Source organism: Grampus griseus (genome assembly GCF_964374135.1).
Source record: "Grampus griseus genome assembly, chromosome: 5".
Lineage (NCBI taxonomy): Eukaryota > Metazoa > Chordata > Mammalia > Artiodactyla > Delphinidae > Grampus > Grampus griseus.
The window spans coordinates 104,185,462-104,203,486 of NC_138998.1; positions in this window are offsets into that span (position 1 = coordinate 104,185,462).

Here is an 18,025-nt window from a genome sequence, read left to right on the forward strand (position 1 = left end):
GATCTGTCCATTGGTGAAAGTAGGGTGTTAAAGTCCCCTACTATGATTGTGTTATTGTCGATTTCCCCTTTTATGTCTGTTAGTATTTGCCTTATGTTTTCAGGTGCTCCTATGTTGAGTGCATAAATATTTACAATTGTTATATCTTCTTCTTGGATCGATCCCTTGCTCATTATGTAGTGTCCTTCTTTGTGTCTTGTAATAGTCTTTATTTTAAAGGCTATTTTGTCTGATAAGAAAATTGCTACTCCAGCTTTCTTTTGATTTCCATTTGCATGGAATATCTTTTTCCATCCCCTCACTTTCAGTCTGTATGTGTCCCTAGGTCTGAAGTGGGTCTCTTGTAGACAGCATATATATGGGTCTTGTTTTTGTATCCATTCAGCCATCCTGTGTCTTTTGGTGGGAGCATTTAATCCATTTACATTTAAGATAATTATTGATATGTATGTTCCTATTACCATTTTCTTAATTGTTTTGGGTTTCTTTTGTAGGTCTTTTCCTTCTCTTGTGTTTCTTGCCTAGAGAAATTCCTTTAGCATTTGTTGTAAAGCTGGTTTGGTGGTGCTGAACTCTTTCAGCTTTTGCTTGTCTGTAAAGGTTTTAATTTCTCCATCATATCTGAATGAGATCCTTGCTAGGTAGAGTAATCTTGGTTGTAGGTTTTTCTCTTTCATCACTTTAAATATGTCCTGCCACTCCCTTCTGGCTTGCAGAGTTTCTGCTGAAATATCAGCTGTTAACCTTATGGGGATTCCCTTGTGTGTTATTTGGTGTTTTTCCCTTGCTGCTTTTAATATGTTTTCTTTGTATTTAATTTTTGATAGTTTGATTAATATGTGTCTTGGCATGTTCCTCCTTCGTATCCTGTATCAGACTCTCTGTGCTTCCTGGACTTAGTTAACTATCTGTGCTTCCTGGACTTGATTAACTATTTCCTTTACCATATTAGGGAAGTTTTCAACTGTAATCTCTTTAAATATTTTCTCAGTCCCTTTCTTTTTCTCTTCTTCTTCTGGGACCCCTATAAATTCGAATATTGGTGTATTTAATGTTGTCCCAGAGGTCTCTGAGACTGTCCTCAGTTCTTTTCATTCTTTTTTCTTTATTCTTCTCTGCACTAGTTATTTCCACTCTTTTATCTTCCAGGTCACTTATCCGTTCTTCTGCCTCAGTTATTCTGCTATTGATCCCTTCTAGAGTATTTTTAATTTCGTTTATTGTGTTGTTCATTGTTGCTTGTTTCCTCTTTAGTTCTTCTAGGTTCTTGTTAAATGTTTCTTGCATTTTCTCTATTCTATTTCCAAGATTTTGGATCATCTTTACTATCATTATTCTTTTTCAGGTAGACTGCCTATTTCCTCTTCATTTGTTAGGTCTGGTGGGTTTTTACCTTGCTCCTTCATCTGCTGTGTGTTTTTCTGTCTTCTCATTTTGCTTATCTTACTGTGTTTGGGGTCTCCTTTTCACAGGCGCAGGTTCGTAGTTCCCGTTGTTTTTGGTGTCTGTCCCCAGTGGGTAAGGTTGGTTCAGTGGCTTGTGTAGGCTTCCTAGTAGAGGGGACTAGTGCCTGTGTTCTCGTGGATGAGGCTGGATCTTGTCTTTCTGGTGGGCAGGTCCACATCTGGTGGTGTGTTTTGGGGTGTCTGTGGCCTTATTATGATTTTAGGCAGCCTCTCTGCTAATGGGTGGGGTTGGGTTCCTGTCTTGCTAGTTGTTTGGCATAGAGTGTCCAGCACTGTAGCTTCCTGGTCATTGAGTAAAGCTGGGTCTTGGTGTTGAGATGGAGATCTCTGGGCAATTTTCTCCGTTTGATATTATGTGGAGCTGGGAGGTCTCTTGTGGACCAGTGTCCTGAACTTGGCTCTCCCACCTCAGAGGCACAGTACTGATTCCTGGCTGGAGCACCAAGAGCCTTTCATCCACACAGCTCAGAATAAAAGGGACAAAACATAGAAAGAAAGAAAGAAAGAGGGTAAAATAAAATAAAGTATGATAAAATAAAATAGTTATTAAAAATAATTATTAAGAAAAAAAATTTAAAGAAAAGCAAAAACCGTATGGATAGAACCATAGGACAAATGGTGAAAGCAAAGTTATACAGACAAAATCTCACACAGAAGCATACACATACACACTCACAAAAAGAGGAAAAGGGGAAAAAATAATATATCTTGCTCCCAAAGTCCACCTCCTCAATTTGGGATGATTCATTGTCTATTCAGGTATTCCACAGATGCAGGGTACATCAAGTTGACTGTGGAGATTTAATCTGCTCCTGAGGCTGCTGGGAGATATTTCTCTTTCTCTTCTTTGTTCGCACAGCTCCTGGGGTTCAGCTTTGGATTTGGACCTGCCTCTGCGTGTAGGTCGCCTGAGGGAGTCTTTTCTTCGCTCAGACAGGACGGGGTTAAAGTAGCCGCTGATTCGGGGACTCTGGCTCACTCAGGCCAGGGGGAGGGAGGGGCACGGAGTGCAGGGCGAGCCTGCGGTGGCAGAGGCTGGCGTGAGATTGCACCAACCTGAGGCACGCTGTGCATTCTCCCGGGGAAGTTGTCCCTGGATCACGGGACCCTGGCAGTGGCGGGCTGCACAGGCTCCCGGGAGGGGAGGTGTGTGTAGTGACCTGTGTGCACACACAGGCTTCTCGGTGGCGGCAGCAGCAGCGGCCATAGCGCCTCACGCCCGTCTCTGGAGCTCCTTTAAGCAGCGCTCTTAATCCCCTCACCTTGCGCACCAGGAAACAAAAAGGGAAGAAAAAGTCTCTTGCCTCTTCGGCAGCTCCAGACTTTTTCCCAGACTCCCTCCCGGCTAGCTGTGGTGCACTAACCCCCTGCAGTCTGTGTTCACACCGCCAAACCCAGTCCTCTCCCGGCGCTCCGACCGAAGCCTGAGCCTCAGCTCCCAGCCTCGCCCATCCGGCGGGTGAGCAGACAAGCCTCTTGGGCTGGTGAGTGCCAATCAGCACCGATCCTCTGTGTAGGAATCTCCCCGCTTTGTCCTCCACATTCCTGTTGCTGCACTCTCCTCTGTGGTTCCGAAGCTTCCCCCCCTCCGCCACCCGCAGTCTCCGCCCGCGAAGGGGCTTCTAATGTGTGGAAACCTTTCCTCCTTCACAGCTCCTGCCCAGAGGTGCAGGTCCCGTCCCTATTCTTTTGTCTCTGTTTATTCTTTTTTCTTTTGCCCTACCCAGGTACGTGGGGAGTTTCTTGCCTTTTGGGAGGTCTGAGGTCTTCTGCCAGCACTCAGTAGGTGTCCTGTAGGAGTTGTTCCACATGTAGATGTATTTCTGATATATTTGTGGGGAGGATGGTGGTTTCCGTGTCTTACTCTTCCGCCATCTTCCTCAACTCCCCCACAGGACTTCTTACAAGGCTCAAAGAAGTCATGACTGTAATCTAGAAATTAGGAGTTCCTTCAAGGTCTTAGCCCTTCTGTGAAAGGTACATGTTAAGCTCTTATTCTCCATCATATGATGAATGTGTCAAGAATCTTTTCTGAACTTTGTGATATTCCCATAAATATACCAGTATGTGACCCATTTGTACCCTCTGGTCTTCAGTGACACAAATTTGTCTTTAATTTCTAAATGAAATTATTTGAATTCCAGCCACACTTTAGACTCCCATATTCCTCCCAGATATTTCTGAGAATTCCTTGAGTTTGTGCTTACATGTCTTGGTGGTTATTTGTTAGCTCTTGTGCCAAATTCCTGGTTTTGGCTGGCTTCTTCCTTATTGTTCTCGCCATCTCTCTCCACCTCCACATATTCCTTTTGCCTTTCTGGTTGACTGCACTTCAAAATGTGAATTTAGAGTTTATTCCACAGAGCAGAGAGAAGAGACACCTTTACTAAGTTAGTAGTTACATTATATTAAAGATTTGGAGAGGGTTGGTGTTAAAAAATTTATAGCAGAGAATAGGAAATTGCTCTCTCTAAACTTATTGATCATACACTGTCTCGGAATAAATAACAGCTATGTTTTCTCTAAATTTGGTCTTAATCACCATGTTGCTGGGACCTGTTCTTTCTTTGCAAAGTTTTTTCTCCTTTGAATACAGGTCTTCCTCTGTATTCTCTATCCCTGACCTGACCACTCCACCTTCCCCATTCTTCACAACATTCACACCCCCATAAAAAGTGCAGAAAAAAAAAAAAGGCAGCAACACAGGGGTGTGCTCGTGCGTGTGGGCTCACACACATACACTTCTTGCCCTGGAGGTTACCTGTTCAAAGCTAACATTATTTTATGTTAAAATAATCTCTTTACACCAGCAAAAGCAAATATTATCTTTACTCTGCAAGGCAGTTAATTATGTTTCCCTGTTTTCTCATTCAAACTCTGCCCTCTGTTTTTCCTTTTGTAATGAAACAATAACATTCTTTTTATTTTTTAAGGAAAGAAGCCATTTTCTACCTAAAAGGAATTATGCAGTTGCCCAAACATAAAAATTTGCAATCATTTTCTTTCTTTTAAAATGGCATTATTTCCTTATAGCCATAAATGAAGTGTGTGCTCTTTCTTTTAACTCAGAATACACCAGGAGTGAGGCAGGGAGGCTGATACAGAAAGGTGAGTACAGAATTTTCAGTGATCCAGAGTTTGGAATCCTTCAACACATTTTCAGATTCTCAATATTGGCTTCTCATTAGAATCACTTGGGGGCTTTAAAAATATCCCAGTACTCAGGCCCCATGCCCAACTAATCACATCAGAATCTCTGGCGGTGGCACCAGGCATCAGTAGTTTCAAAGCTCCCCCAGATGATTCCAGTGTGCAGCCAAAGTTGAGAATGATTCATTCAGAGAAAGCTGGGATACTTTCAAGCATGGCTAGTTAGTGGACAAATGCCATCTTGTAACAGCACTTGACAAACTGTCTCAAAAGGGTGATGAAGAAGTCAGAGGAGATTTGCCCGTTCATGTTCTTTAGAAAGAGTAGGATTTATTTTTAAGGAATATCTACTCATCAATGTAGTTTATAATATAAATGAGTAAGAATTAAGTAAGCCCATATAGTCAAAAACTGAGTGGTGGAGGTTTGGGTGGGGTGGGGTGTAGGTGGCTGACCTATGTCAACTTCATCAAAGCTTTTGAATATACATCCTATTGTTTTTCAAATTTTTTGTGGGGCAAGTCAAAACTATGTGATCTCAGATATCAGTTCTGGAAGAGGCCATATCTATCAACTTGCCACTCCTTTGTTTTGTAGTAACATGGAAATAGAATTTAAGCATAGAAATGAGCCCCGGTGATAAAAAAATTCAATATTTCCTCGTACCAAATGGACAAAGTAAGTAACTTTGCCCACATCCTTATAGCAAGTTAGAAATAGAGTTGAAATTAGAATCAAACGTGTTGTCTTAAGTATAATGTTCTATAACATGTTCAATTGCTTTAAAATTTTGTTTTTCTCTTTCTGAGTATACTTTTTTTCTTTCTAAAACTTGGATGGTCTGTATAAATATCTAGTGAGTTCATACTGAAGCCCTCTAAAATTCTCTCTTTCAACCCTGGCTTAATAATTTTCCATTATGATAATTATATAGAAATAAAAAAAAAGTAGGCTGACAAGATTGATGTATCACAAGTTCTTTGCCTCAACACCTGGTTGAAAAATTATTAATTAAATCATTGGAAAGCAGAGCAGAGTTATTCTCAGATTTTACTATGAACACAAAATGAAAAATAATGTTAAAAAGGAAAAAGATGGGTTGAGTCAATTTTTATTGTATTCAGTTTTCTTGTCAGTCAATGTTTATTTCAGGACTAAAATGATGGCCATAGAAGCTTATGCTCAATACCTACAAATGGTAGACTCATTGATGTCTATGAGGATAGGCTTGGAACAAAGGGGCAAAATTTTTGTAACGGGTTTTTCTTATGGAAGATGGAGAAGTGAATAACAAAAAAATGTTATTCACCTCTTCGGACTGATAAAAGAAGTGGGATTGTGAGAGATGCTAGATGGAAGAGTAATTAAGGGGAAGACTGGGATATAGGACAGTGATTAAAGTTTTGTAATCTGACTTTGGCTCAAGAGTATTTGGGTTTGAATAGAAGGTTTGCTCTGCAATTTGGGGCAAATTATTTATAGTCTTTATATCTCAGTTTTCTCCTTCTCTATAAAGTAGGAGTAAATTAACCCTTATTTTATACGTTGATGTGAGTTTATACCTAATAATCTATTTATCTATTTCTATCTATCTATATAATGTACTTATAACAATACCTCATAAATGCTCAAGTAGTATTAGCTATTGTTTTAGGGCAATGAACTTATGATGAGAGAGAATGATGTAGGCTAGTTAATAATATGGAGAAGTAATCTTCTCCATAGGTAATAGAATGTGATATGCATTGTATATCAAATATGAGGTTAGGATGTGACAAAGTGCTTCTGTCAATCATTTTGCTGCAGCCTGTTCAAGGTTGTAGCTTGACATTTAAAGTAGTACTTGGGGGGTTTCTCTGGTCTTCTCTTTCTCTTTCTTTCTCTTTCAAGATCTTCACATTAGGAGTGAAAAATATATCTGTGGAAATAGAGCTTATTGCCTAGATGCTATGTAGCCAAAGAGTCATGTGGAATTAGATGCCAGGACCACTGGAAATTTACAGGTGGAAACAGGATGACTAGTGAGACTATGCTTCTCAGTTCTGAATCACTCTCAGTTGTAAATCTCCAAGGGAGTGATGCTTTAGAAACTTTCATCAGCAAGCCTCTTTGCGGTTGCCTATATCAATATGACTGAAAGAATAAGCCAAGATCATCATTCCACTCAAAAAAAAAAAATTACTGAGGGTTTGTGTACTACTTGCAAAGAATTTAGTTGTGATTCTATTAGAACAGTTATCTCAAACTTCTCTTTCTGTAACAATGGGTATATGGTCCAACATGGATCTTAATCTTATTCCTGACAAAATTGAAAGGCCACAATCTGGAATCTGGGGAAAAAGGAAAAGTACTAAAACATGTTGACTATAATATGTGTAAGAACTGAATATATGCTGAGAAAAGTACACTGCAAATTATGGAAAAAATATTCCCATAATTGGAAAATAGGAAAATATTTTTCTCATTTTATGACTGCACTGCTACTGAAAAGTAATATTTGTTCTGATAAATGGTATGTGTGTGTGTATGTATAAGTGAGTGTAAATAAAGAACAATCAGGTAACTTCATGGTTTAATCTCCAATTTCCTCCTGATTTTGGCTCAAATGTAAACTCAACATAGAGATCTTCCTCGGCACCTCCTATCTAAAATAGGTCCCCCACTGCTCTCTCTTCTACTTACTCTTTTTTTTTTTTTTTTTTTTTTTTGCGGTACGCGGGCCTCTCACTGTTGTGGCCTCTCCCGTTGAGGAGCACAGGCTCCGGACGTGCAGGCTCAATGGCCATGGCTCACAGGCCCAGCTGCTCCACGACACGTGAGATCTTCCCAGACGGGGGCACGAACCCGTGTCCCCTGCATTGGCAGGTGGACTCTCAACCACTGTGCCACCAGGGAAGCCCTCTACTTACTCTTATTTACTTTTTATTCATATCTGTTAGCACTACCTGGCATATATATGTATTTATTTTTAATATCTTTATATTAGCTTTCTGTTATTTATCATTCTTGAAGCCATATCATTTCATAAAATTACATTAAAAAATTTAGTTTATCTATTTTAAAAATGAATAAACTAGCATTTATTTCTAGGTTTGAAGTAGGTTAATAGATGAAGTATAATATGATTATGTAATACTTTGAAATGATTTTGTAACTTGGCACAGTAATTAAAAGTGTTGTGGGCCATAGGCTATGTCTTGAGAGTTTTAGTAATGATTATCTCAGTTGCCTTATTTTCTTATTTATTCTTTCATTTAAAAGATTAGCACTGTGTACTCACGATGTACTAGAAAATATGCCAGACTCTGCACTAGAGCTGAAAACAAGACAACCATGGACTGCTGTCATGTTCCTTACAATCTACTAGGGAAGACAGAGGTTAAACAAGTAATTATTCAAATGGGTTTAATTGCAATTAGTACTCAGAAGAAGTAGAGAGTTTTGGTAAGTGTGTGTAGAGAGATAAAATCTGATTTGTGTGATTAGGAAAGGCTTCTTTAAGTAAAAAGGAGAAAGCTGAATCCTAAACCAGCAGTAGAGATAGCTAGGAAAGGAGCAAATTTGTGCCACCTAGTTTCCCAGTTCTCAGGAATCAGTCTTTCCAGGTCTCATGGAAGTAGGGACAAAGGATTAGTAAGGATTAAATTAAGGTGAATGGGTTGTAACCTGTTTACAGTTAGATCCCCATATCCCCTTCCATAAGAGCAGAAGCATAGAAGTTTATAGTGTCTGGAGAAGTGAACACAAAATCCCAATATTAGAAGATACGATATATAGTTGCAAGGATGATCTGCAGGTGGTAAGAGTCCATAATAAAAGGAAAGTAGTAAAACTAACAAAAACATACTGGATATTGAAACTCTCAGTCCTTTTCTTCAACTTGGGTTCAAGAATTCTGCTAGCCAGGCTGCTAGTAGCTAAACATTGAGCATGAGAAATTACCCTTGGGCAATCTTACAAGACTAAGAGGCAAAGACTAAAAATAGTAACTGGGGTTTTCCCAAAGGTATGGGTCAGTCAGATCTCCCTACTGAACCCACACTGGCAAAGTCCCACCCACACTCAGAAATGCCACTCACTTTTAGTCTCCCACTATTAAATATGAGCAGTCAGCTGAGGATTACCAGACATCTGAGAAACACTTCTTTACTTGAAAAACAGACCAAAATAAACAAATAAATAAAAACAATTTGAAGAAAAAACTATTCAGGGAAGATAAAACAATAAAAACTATGAAGAATAACTTGAGAGATTAAAAGATATACAAGCAGAAAACAAGAACAGATTAGTATTAAAGGATACTATTAATATGAATATCCAGAATACAAAAAAACCTGTGATATTAAAAATAAGAGCATAGCAGAAACAGAAAGCTAAAGGTTATGGAAGATAACTTAGGGTATATACTCCAGATAGTAAAACAAAAGTACAGAGTGGGAATATATTCTAGATAGTAGAGCAAAAAGAGAAAAATAACAGATAATGTAGGAAAATTAGAAGATCAGCCCACGAAGGTTAATATTCAAATAATAGCCATTCTGAATAGAAAGAAAAGGAAAAATGGAGGAAGGAAATCATCAATTGAAGAGTTTAAGAGACCCCAAAGACAGAGGAACATAAATTTGCACACTGCAAAGGTCTACCGGTGCCCCAGAACCTCCCATCATGATAGTTCAAAGGGACAAAATTAAGAAACTACAAACTTCCAGAGAGAAATAGAAAACAAATACTAAACAACAAAAAACAAAACAAAGAAAAAAGTACAAATATATAATCCAGACTCAAAATAGAGTTCTCAACAACCCTGGAAGCATAGAAGACAGTGACACAGTGCTTCCAATTCTGAAGGACTACTATTTTCAATCTAGAATACTATAGTCCCCCACTATCAATGAATTGCTAGAATAGAACAAAAAATATACATGAAAGGTGCAAAACCTCACCTCCTAGTCACGATTTCTCTGGATGCTACTGCTCAATTAAAACAAGGGAATGAAGCAAGAAGTAGAAAGCCATGGAATATAGAAAACAGGAAACACTGGAGAAAGGTAAAAGGAATCTCTAGGAGGATTTTGAAAGGAGATGAAAACCAGGCTTGGAAGCCAACTAATTAGACTGAAGCAGGTCACCAGGCTGTGGGAGATTCTCTAAGAAGCAGAAACTGAAATAATCTTATACATAGAACAACTTAAGATATAGAAAACACCTGAAAATGAGTTTGGGATAAATGGAAAAATAAGCAATTAAAGAAAACCTAAATAATTATGAACTCCAGGAAATACAAAATGCTATATAAGAAATTAATGCTCCATTCTGAATCGTGAAATAACAATATATATTTATTTTGTAGAGGTCTAGAGGTAAATGCCCAAAGAACTTGCTAACAGTATTGAAAAAGCTTGGAGATGGGAATTGAGGAGGAAGATACCAGAATACCGTGTGTGTGTGTGTGTGTGTGTGTGTGTGTGTGTGTGTGTGTGTGTATGTTGCAACCCTTGTACATAGAACTATTTGACTATTTAATCTGTGTAGCATTCATGCATGCATATAACTTTGATAAAAATATAAATAAAATAATAAAAAAAATAGGTTTCAATTGAAATAATCCAGGCAAGAGATCCTGGTGGTTTGGGCTAGGGTAGTGATGGCAGAGTTGGAAGAGAATGAATGGATTTTATATGGAGGATGAGGAATATTGAATCATCAATTTTCACTTTCAGGTTTCTTTGTGAGCAACAGTGTGATAAACATCACCAGAAGGAAAAGAATAAGAAGCACACAAGTTCTCTTTCATAATTATTTAGGGGGAGTTGATATGGATATATTGAGTAATGACTCAATGTAAGGGTCTGGAACTCAAAGGAAAATCTAAGTTTGAGAGAAAAACTGGGAGTATTGGGCACTGGTGTGACTCGTTAATTATTCCTTTAGCATCTGGGATGGTGCATATGTAGAGCTAATTACCAGAAAATGTAGAAAATAAAGAAGTCTTTTCATTAGCTTTTGATGAACACAGATGGTCTCCCTCCATCTCTCCCTCTCCCCTCAAACTCCACCTGGTCTTTCTAAACCTCTGGCCTCTTATTCAGGATCCAGTTGTTTATGGTCCTCAAGGTCATAAAAATGATGAATCTTGGCCACATCTTATTGGTATTATTGGACTGTCTTCTCCATAAGAGGACATTTAAGTCTTTAAGTTTCTTCAACCAGCTGTGTTAGGGATTCAAAAAAGGCTCTTGTCTCTTTTACTCAGTTTTATGACACTTTCTTCCCATCAAAATACTTGGGGGAATAGGATGATAGGGAGTATCCTTCCATGTTAAAGTGACACTGAAGACTGCAAGTTAACCTGGAGTAAGAAGTTACAGTGAGAACAGAAGAGAGTATAAAAAGGAGTCCTGAGTGACCTTCAAGATGGCGGAGGAGTAAGACATGGAGATCACCTTCTTGCCTCCAAATACATCAGAAATACATCTACATGTGGAACAACTCCTGCAGAACACCTACTGAATGCTGACAGGAGACCTCAGACAGAAGACCTCAGACTTCCCAAAAGGCAAGAAACTCCCCACGTACCTGGGTAGGGCAAAAGAAAAAATAAAAAAAACAGAGACAAAAGAATAGGGATGGGAACTGCACCTCTGGGAGGGAGCTGTGAAGGAGGAAATGTTTCCACACACTAGGAAACCCCTTCACTGGTGGAGACAGGTGTGGTGGGGAAGAAGCTTCGGAGCCACGGAGGAGAGCACAGCAACAGGGGTACTGAGGGCGAATTGGAGAGATTCCTGCACAGAGGATCACTGCTGACCAGCACTCACCAGCCTGAGAAGCTTGTCTGCTCACCCGCCAGGGTGGATGGGAGCTGGGAGCTGAGGCTCTGGCTTCAGAGGTCAGATACCAGAGAGAGGACTGGGGTTGGCTGCGAGAACACAGCCTGAAGGGGACTAGTGTGCCACAACTAGCCAGGAGGGAGTCCAGGAAAAAGTCTGGAACTGCCTAAGAGGCAAGAGACAATTGTTTTGGGGTGTGCAAGGAGAGGGGATTCAGAGCACCACCTAAACGAGATCCAGAGATGGGCGTGAGCCGCGGCTATCAGCACGGACACCAGAGACGGGCATGAAACACTAAAGCTGCTGCTGCAGCTACCATGAAGCCTGTGTGAAAGCGCAGGTCACTATCCACACCTCCCCTCCTGAGAGGCTGTGCAGCCCACCACTGCCACAGTCCCGTGATCCAGGGACAAATTCCCCAGGAGAACACATGGCACACCTCAGGCTGTTGCAATGTCACACAGGCCTCTGCCACCACAGGCTCGCCCTGCATTCTGCCTCCCTCCCCTCGGCCTGAGTGAGCCAGATCCCCCTAAACAGCTGCTCCTTTAACCCCCTCCTGTCTGAGGGAAGAAGAACAGGTGCCCTCACGTGATCTACACGCAGAGGTGGGGCCAGATCCAAAGCTGAACCCCAGGAGCTGTGTGGACAAAGAGAAAGGGAAATATCTCCCAGCAGCCTCAGAAGCAAAGGATTAAATCTCAACAATCAACTTGATATACGCTGCATCTGTGGAATACCTGAAGAGACAAAGAATCATCCCAAAATTGAGGCAGTGGACTTTGGGAGCAACTGTAGACTTGGGGTTTGCTTTCTGCATGTAATTTCTTTCTGGTTGTATGTTTATCTTACTTTAGTATTTAGAGTTTATTATCATTGGTAGATTTGTTTATTGATTTGGTTGCTCTCTTCCTTTTTTACATATATATAGATATAGATATATATTTCCTTTTTCTCTTTTTGTGAGTGTGTATATCTATGCTTCTTTGTGTGATATTGTCTGTATAGCTTTGCTTTTACCATTTGTCCTAGGGTTTTGTCTCTCCTTTTTTGTTTGTTTTTTTGTTTTTCCTTTTGTAGTATAGTTTTTAGCTCTTGTTCTCATTTGTGGATTTGTTTATTGGTTTGGTTGTTCTCGTCTTTCTTTCTTTCCTTTTTTTACGACTTTTAAATTTTTAATATATATATATTTTATTTTAATAAGTTTATTTTATTCTTTCTTTCTTTCTTTCTTTCTTTTTTCTCCCTTTTATTCTGAGCTGTGTGGCTGACGGGGTCTTGTTGCTCCAGCTGGGTGTCAGGCCTGTGTCTCTGAGGTGGGAGAGCAGAATTCAGGACATTGGTCCACCAGAGTCCTCCCAGCTCCATGTAATATCAAACGGCGAAAGCTCTCCCAGTGATCTCCATCTCAACGCTAAGACCCAGCTCCACTCAACGACCAGCAAGCTAGAGTGCTGGACACCCTATGCCAAAAAACTAGCAAGACAGGAATAAAACCCCACCCATTAGCAGAGAGGCTGCCTAAAATCATAATAAGGTCACAGACACCCCAAAATACCACTGGATGTGATCCTACCCACCAGAAAGACAAGATCCAAACTCATCCACAAGAACACAGGCACTAGTCCCCTCCAACAGGAAGCCTACACAATACACTGATCCATCTTTAGCCACTGGAGGCGGACACCAAAAACAATGGGACTTACAAACATGCAGTCTGTGAAAAGGAGACCCCAAACACAGTAAACTAAGCAAAATGAGAAGACAGAGAAACACACAACAGATGAAGGAGCAAGGTAAAAACCCACCAGACCAAACAAATGAAGAGGAAATAGACAGGCTACCTGAAAAAAATTCGGAGTAATGATAGTAAATATGATCCAAAATCTTGGAAATAGAATGGAGAAAATACAAGAAACGTTTAACAAGGACCTAGAAGAACTAAAGAGCAAACAAACAATGATGAACAAAACAATAAATTAAATTAAACATTCGCTAGAAGGAATTAATAGCAGAATAACTGAGGCAGATGAACGGATAAGTAACCTGGAAGATAAAATAGTGGAAATAACTACCACAGGGCAGAATAAAGAAAAAAAGAATGAAAAGAATTGGGGACAGTCTTATAGATCCTGGGACAACATTAAACATACCAACATTTGAATTATAGGGATCCCAGAAGAAGAAGAGAGAAAGAAAGGGACTGAGAAAATATTTGAAGAGATTATAGTTGAAAACTATCTTAATATGGGAACAGAAACAGTCAATCAAGTCCAGGAAGCACAGAGAGTCCCATACAGGATAAATCCAAGAAGAAACATGCCAAGACATATACTAATCAAACTCTCAAAAGTTAGGAACAAAGGAAAAATATTAAAAGCAGCAAGGGAAAAGTAACAAATAACATACAAGGGAATCCCCATAAGGTTAACAGCTGATCTTTCAGCAGAAACTCTGCAAAGTGGAAGGGAGTGGCAGGGCATATTTAAAGTGATGAAAGGGGAAAATCTACAACCAAGATTACTCTACGCAGCAAGGATCACATTCAGAATTGACAGAGAATTTAAAAGCTTTACAGACATGCAAAAGCTAAGAGAATTCAGCACCATTAAATAAGCTTTACAACAAATGCTAAAGGAACTACTCTAGGCAGGAAACACAAGAGAAGGAAAAGACCTACAATAACAAACACAAATCAATTAGGAAAATTATAATAGGAACATACATATCGATAACTACCTTAAATGTAAATGAATTAAATACTCCAACCAAAAGACATAGACTGGCTGAATGGATACAAAAAAAAGACCCATACATATGCTGCCTACAAGAGACCCATTTCAGACCTAGGGACACATACAGACTGAAAGTGAGGGGATGGAAAAAGATATTCCATGCACATGGAAATCAAAAGAAAGCTTGAGTAGCAATTCTCATATCAGACAAAATAGACTTGAAAATAAAGACTATTACAAGAGACAAAGAAGGACACTACCTAATGATCAAGGGATCAATCCAAGAAAAAGATATAACAATTGTAAATATTTAGGCACCCAACATAGGAGGACTTCAACACATAAGGCAAATGCTAACAGCCATAAAAGGGGAAATCAACAGTAACAAAATCATAATAGGGGACTTCAACATCCCACTTTCACCAAAGGACAGATCATCCAAAATGAAAATAAATAAAGAAACACAAGCTTTAAATGACACATTAGACCAGATGGACTTAATTCATATTTATAGGACATCCCATGGAACATTCTCCAGGAGAGATCATATCTTGGTTCACAATTCAGGCCTTAGTAAATTTAAGAAAATTGAAATCATATCAAGTATCTTTTCCAACCACAATGCTATGAGACTAGATATCAATTACAGGAAAAAGTCTGTAAAAAATACAAACACGTGGAGGCTAAACAATACATTACTAAATAACTAAGAGATCACTGAAGAAATCAAAGAGGAAATCAAAAACTACCTAGAAACAAATGACAATGAAAACACGATGACCCAACATCTATGGGATGCAGCAAAAGCAGTTCTAAGAGGGAAGTTTATAGCACTACAATCCTACCTCAAGAAACAAGAAACATCTCAAATAAACAGCCAAACTGTATACCTAAAGCAATTAAAGAAAGAAAAACCAAAACAAACCCAAAGTTAGCAGAAAGAAAGAAATCATAAAAATCATATCAGAAATAAATGAAAAAGAAAGAAGGAAACAATAGAAAAGATCAATAACACTAAAACCTGGTTCTTTGAGAAGGTAAACAAAATTGATAATCAAGTAAAGTAAAAAAGGGAGAAGACTCAAATCAATAGAATTAGAAATGAAAAAGGAGAAGTAACAACTGACTCTGCAGAAATACAAAGGATCATGAGAGATTACTACAAGCAACTATATACCAATGAAATGGACAACCTGGAAGAAATGGACACATTCTTAGAAATGCACAACATTCCGAGACTGAACCAGGAAGAAATAGAAAATGTAAACAGACCAGTCACAAGCACTGAAATTGAAACTGTGATTTAAATTCTTTCAACAAAAAAAGCTCAGGACCAGAGGGCTTCACAGGCAAATTCTATCAAACATTTAGAGAAGAGCTAACACCTATCCTTCTCAAATTCTTCCAAAATATAGCAGAGGGTGGAATACTCCTAAACTCATTCTACAAGGCCACCATTACCTGGATACCAAAACCAGACAAAGATGTCACAAAGAAAGAAAACTACAGGCCAATATCACTGATGATCATAGATGCAAAAATCCTCAACAATATACTAGCAAACAGAATCCAACAGCCCATTAAAAGGATCATACAGGATAATCAAGTGTGGTTATCCCAAGAATGCAAGGATTCTTGAATATACCCAAATCAATCAATGTGATAAACCATATTAACAAATTCAAGGAGAAAAACCATATGATCACTTCAATAGGTGCAGAAAAAGCTTTTGACAAAATAAAACACCCATTTATGATAAAAACCCTCCAGAAAGTAGGCATAGAGGGAACTTACCTCAACATAAAAATGCCATGTATGACAAACCCACAGCCAACATTGTTCTCAATGGTGAAAAACTGAGACCATTTCCTCTAAGATCAGGAACAAGACAAGATTGTCCACTCTCACCACTATTAATCAACATAGTTTTGGAAGTCTTACCCACAGCAGTCAGAGTGAAAAAAAAAAAAAAAAAACCCAAATAGGAAAAGAAAAAGTAAATCTGTCACTGTTTGCAGATGACATGATACTATACATGGAGAATCCTGAAGAGGCTACCAGAAAACTTCTAGAGCTAATTAATGAATTGGTAAAGTAGCAAGATACAAAATTAATGCACGAAAATCTCTGGCATTCCTATACACTAATGATGAAAAATCTGAAAGAGAAATTAAGGAAACATTCTGATTTACCACTGCAAGAAAAAGAATAAAATACCTAAGAATAAACCTACCTAAGGAGACAAAAGACCTGTATGCAGAAAACTATAAGACACTGATGAAAGAAATGAAAGATGATATAAACAGATGGAGAGATATACCATGTTCTTGGGTTGGAAGAATCAACATTCTGAAAATGACTGTACTACCCAAAGTAATCTACAGATTCAGTGCAATCCCTATCAAACTACCAATGGCATTTTTTACAGAACTAGAACAAAAAATTTCACAATTTGTATGGAAACACAAAAGACCCCGAGTAGCCAAAGCAGTCTTTAGAAAGAAGAACAGAGCTGGAGGAATCAGGCTCCCGGACATCAGACTATACTACAAAGCTACAATAATCAAGACAGTATGGTACTGACACAAAAACAGAAATATAGATGAATGGGACAAGATAGAAAGCCCAGAGATAAACCCATGCACATATGGTCACATTATCTTTGATAAAGGAGGCTAGAATATACAATGGAGAAAAGACAGCCTCTTCAATAAGTGGTGCTGGGAAAAGTGGACAGATACATGTAAAAGAATGAAATTAGAACACTCCCTAGCACCATACACAAAAATAAATTCAAAATGAATTAAAAACCTAAATGTAAGGGCAGACACGATAAAACTCTTAGAGGAAAACTTAGGGAGAATACTCTATGACATAAATCACAGCAAGATCTTTCTTTGACCCACCTCCTAGTGAAATGGAAATAAAAACAAAAATAAACAAATGGGGCCTAGTGAACCTTAAAAGCTTTTGCAAAGGAAACCATAAACAAAACGAAAAGACAACCCTCAGAAAGGGAGAAAATATTTGCAAATGAAGCAACTGACAAAGTATTGATCTTTAAAATTTACACGCAGCTCATGCAGCTCAATATCAAAAGAACAAATAACTCAATCCAAAAATGGGCAGAAGATCTAAATAGACATTTCTCCAAAGAAGATATAGCGATTGCCAACAAACATATTAAAGGATGCTCAACATCACTAATCATTAGAGAAATGCAAATCAAAACTACAATGAGGTATCACCTCACACCATTCAGTATTGCCATCATCAAAAAATCTACAAACAATAAATGCTGGAGAGGGTGTGGAGAAAAGGGAACCCTCTTGCACTGTTGGTGGGAATGTAAATTGATACTGCCTCTATGGAGAACAGCATGGAGCTTCCTTAAAAAACTAAAAATAGAACTACCATACGACCCAACAGTCCCACTACTGGGCATGTACCCTGAGAAAACCAGAATTCAAAGACTCATGTACTCCAATGTTCATTGCAGCTCTATTTACAATAGCTAGGAGATGCAAGCAACCTAAGTGTCCATCTACAGATGAATGGATAGAGAAGATGTGGCACATATATACAATGGAATATTACTCAGCCATAAAAAGAAACGAAATTGAGTTACTTGTAGTGAGCTGGATGACCTAGAGTGTGTCATACAGAGTGAAGTAAGTCAGAAAGAGGAAAACAAATACCGTTTGCTAACACATATATATGTAATCTGAAAAAAAAAATGGCTTTGAAGCACCTAGGGGCAGGACAGGAATAAAGATGCAGACGTAGAGAATGGACTTGAGGATATGGGGAGGGGGAAGGGTAAGCTGGGACGAAGTGAGAGAGT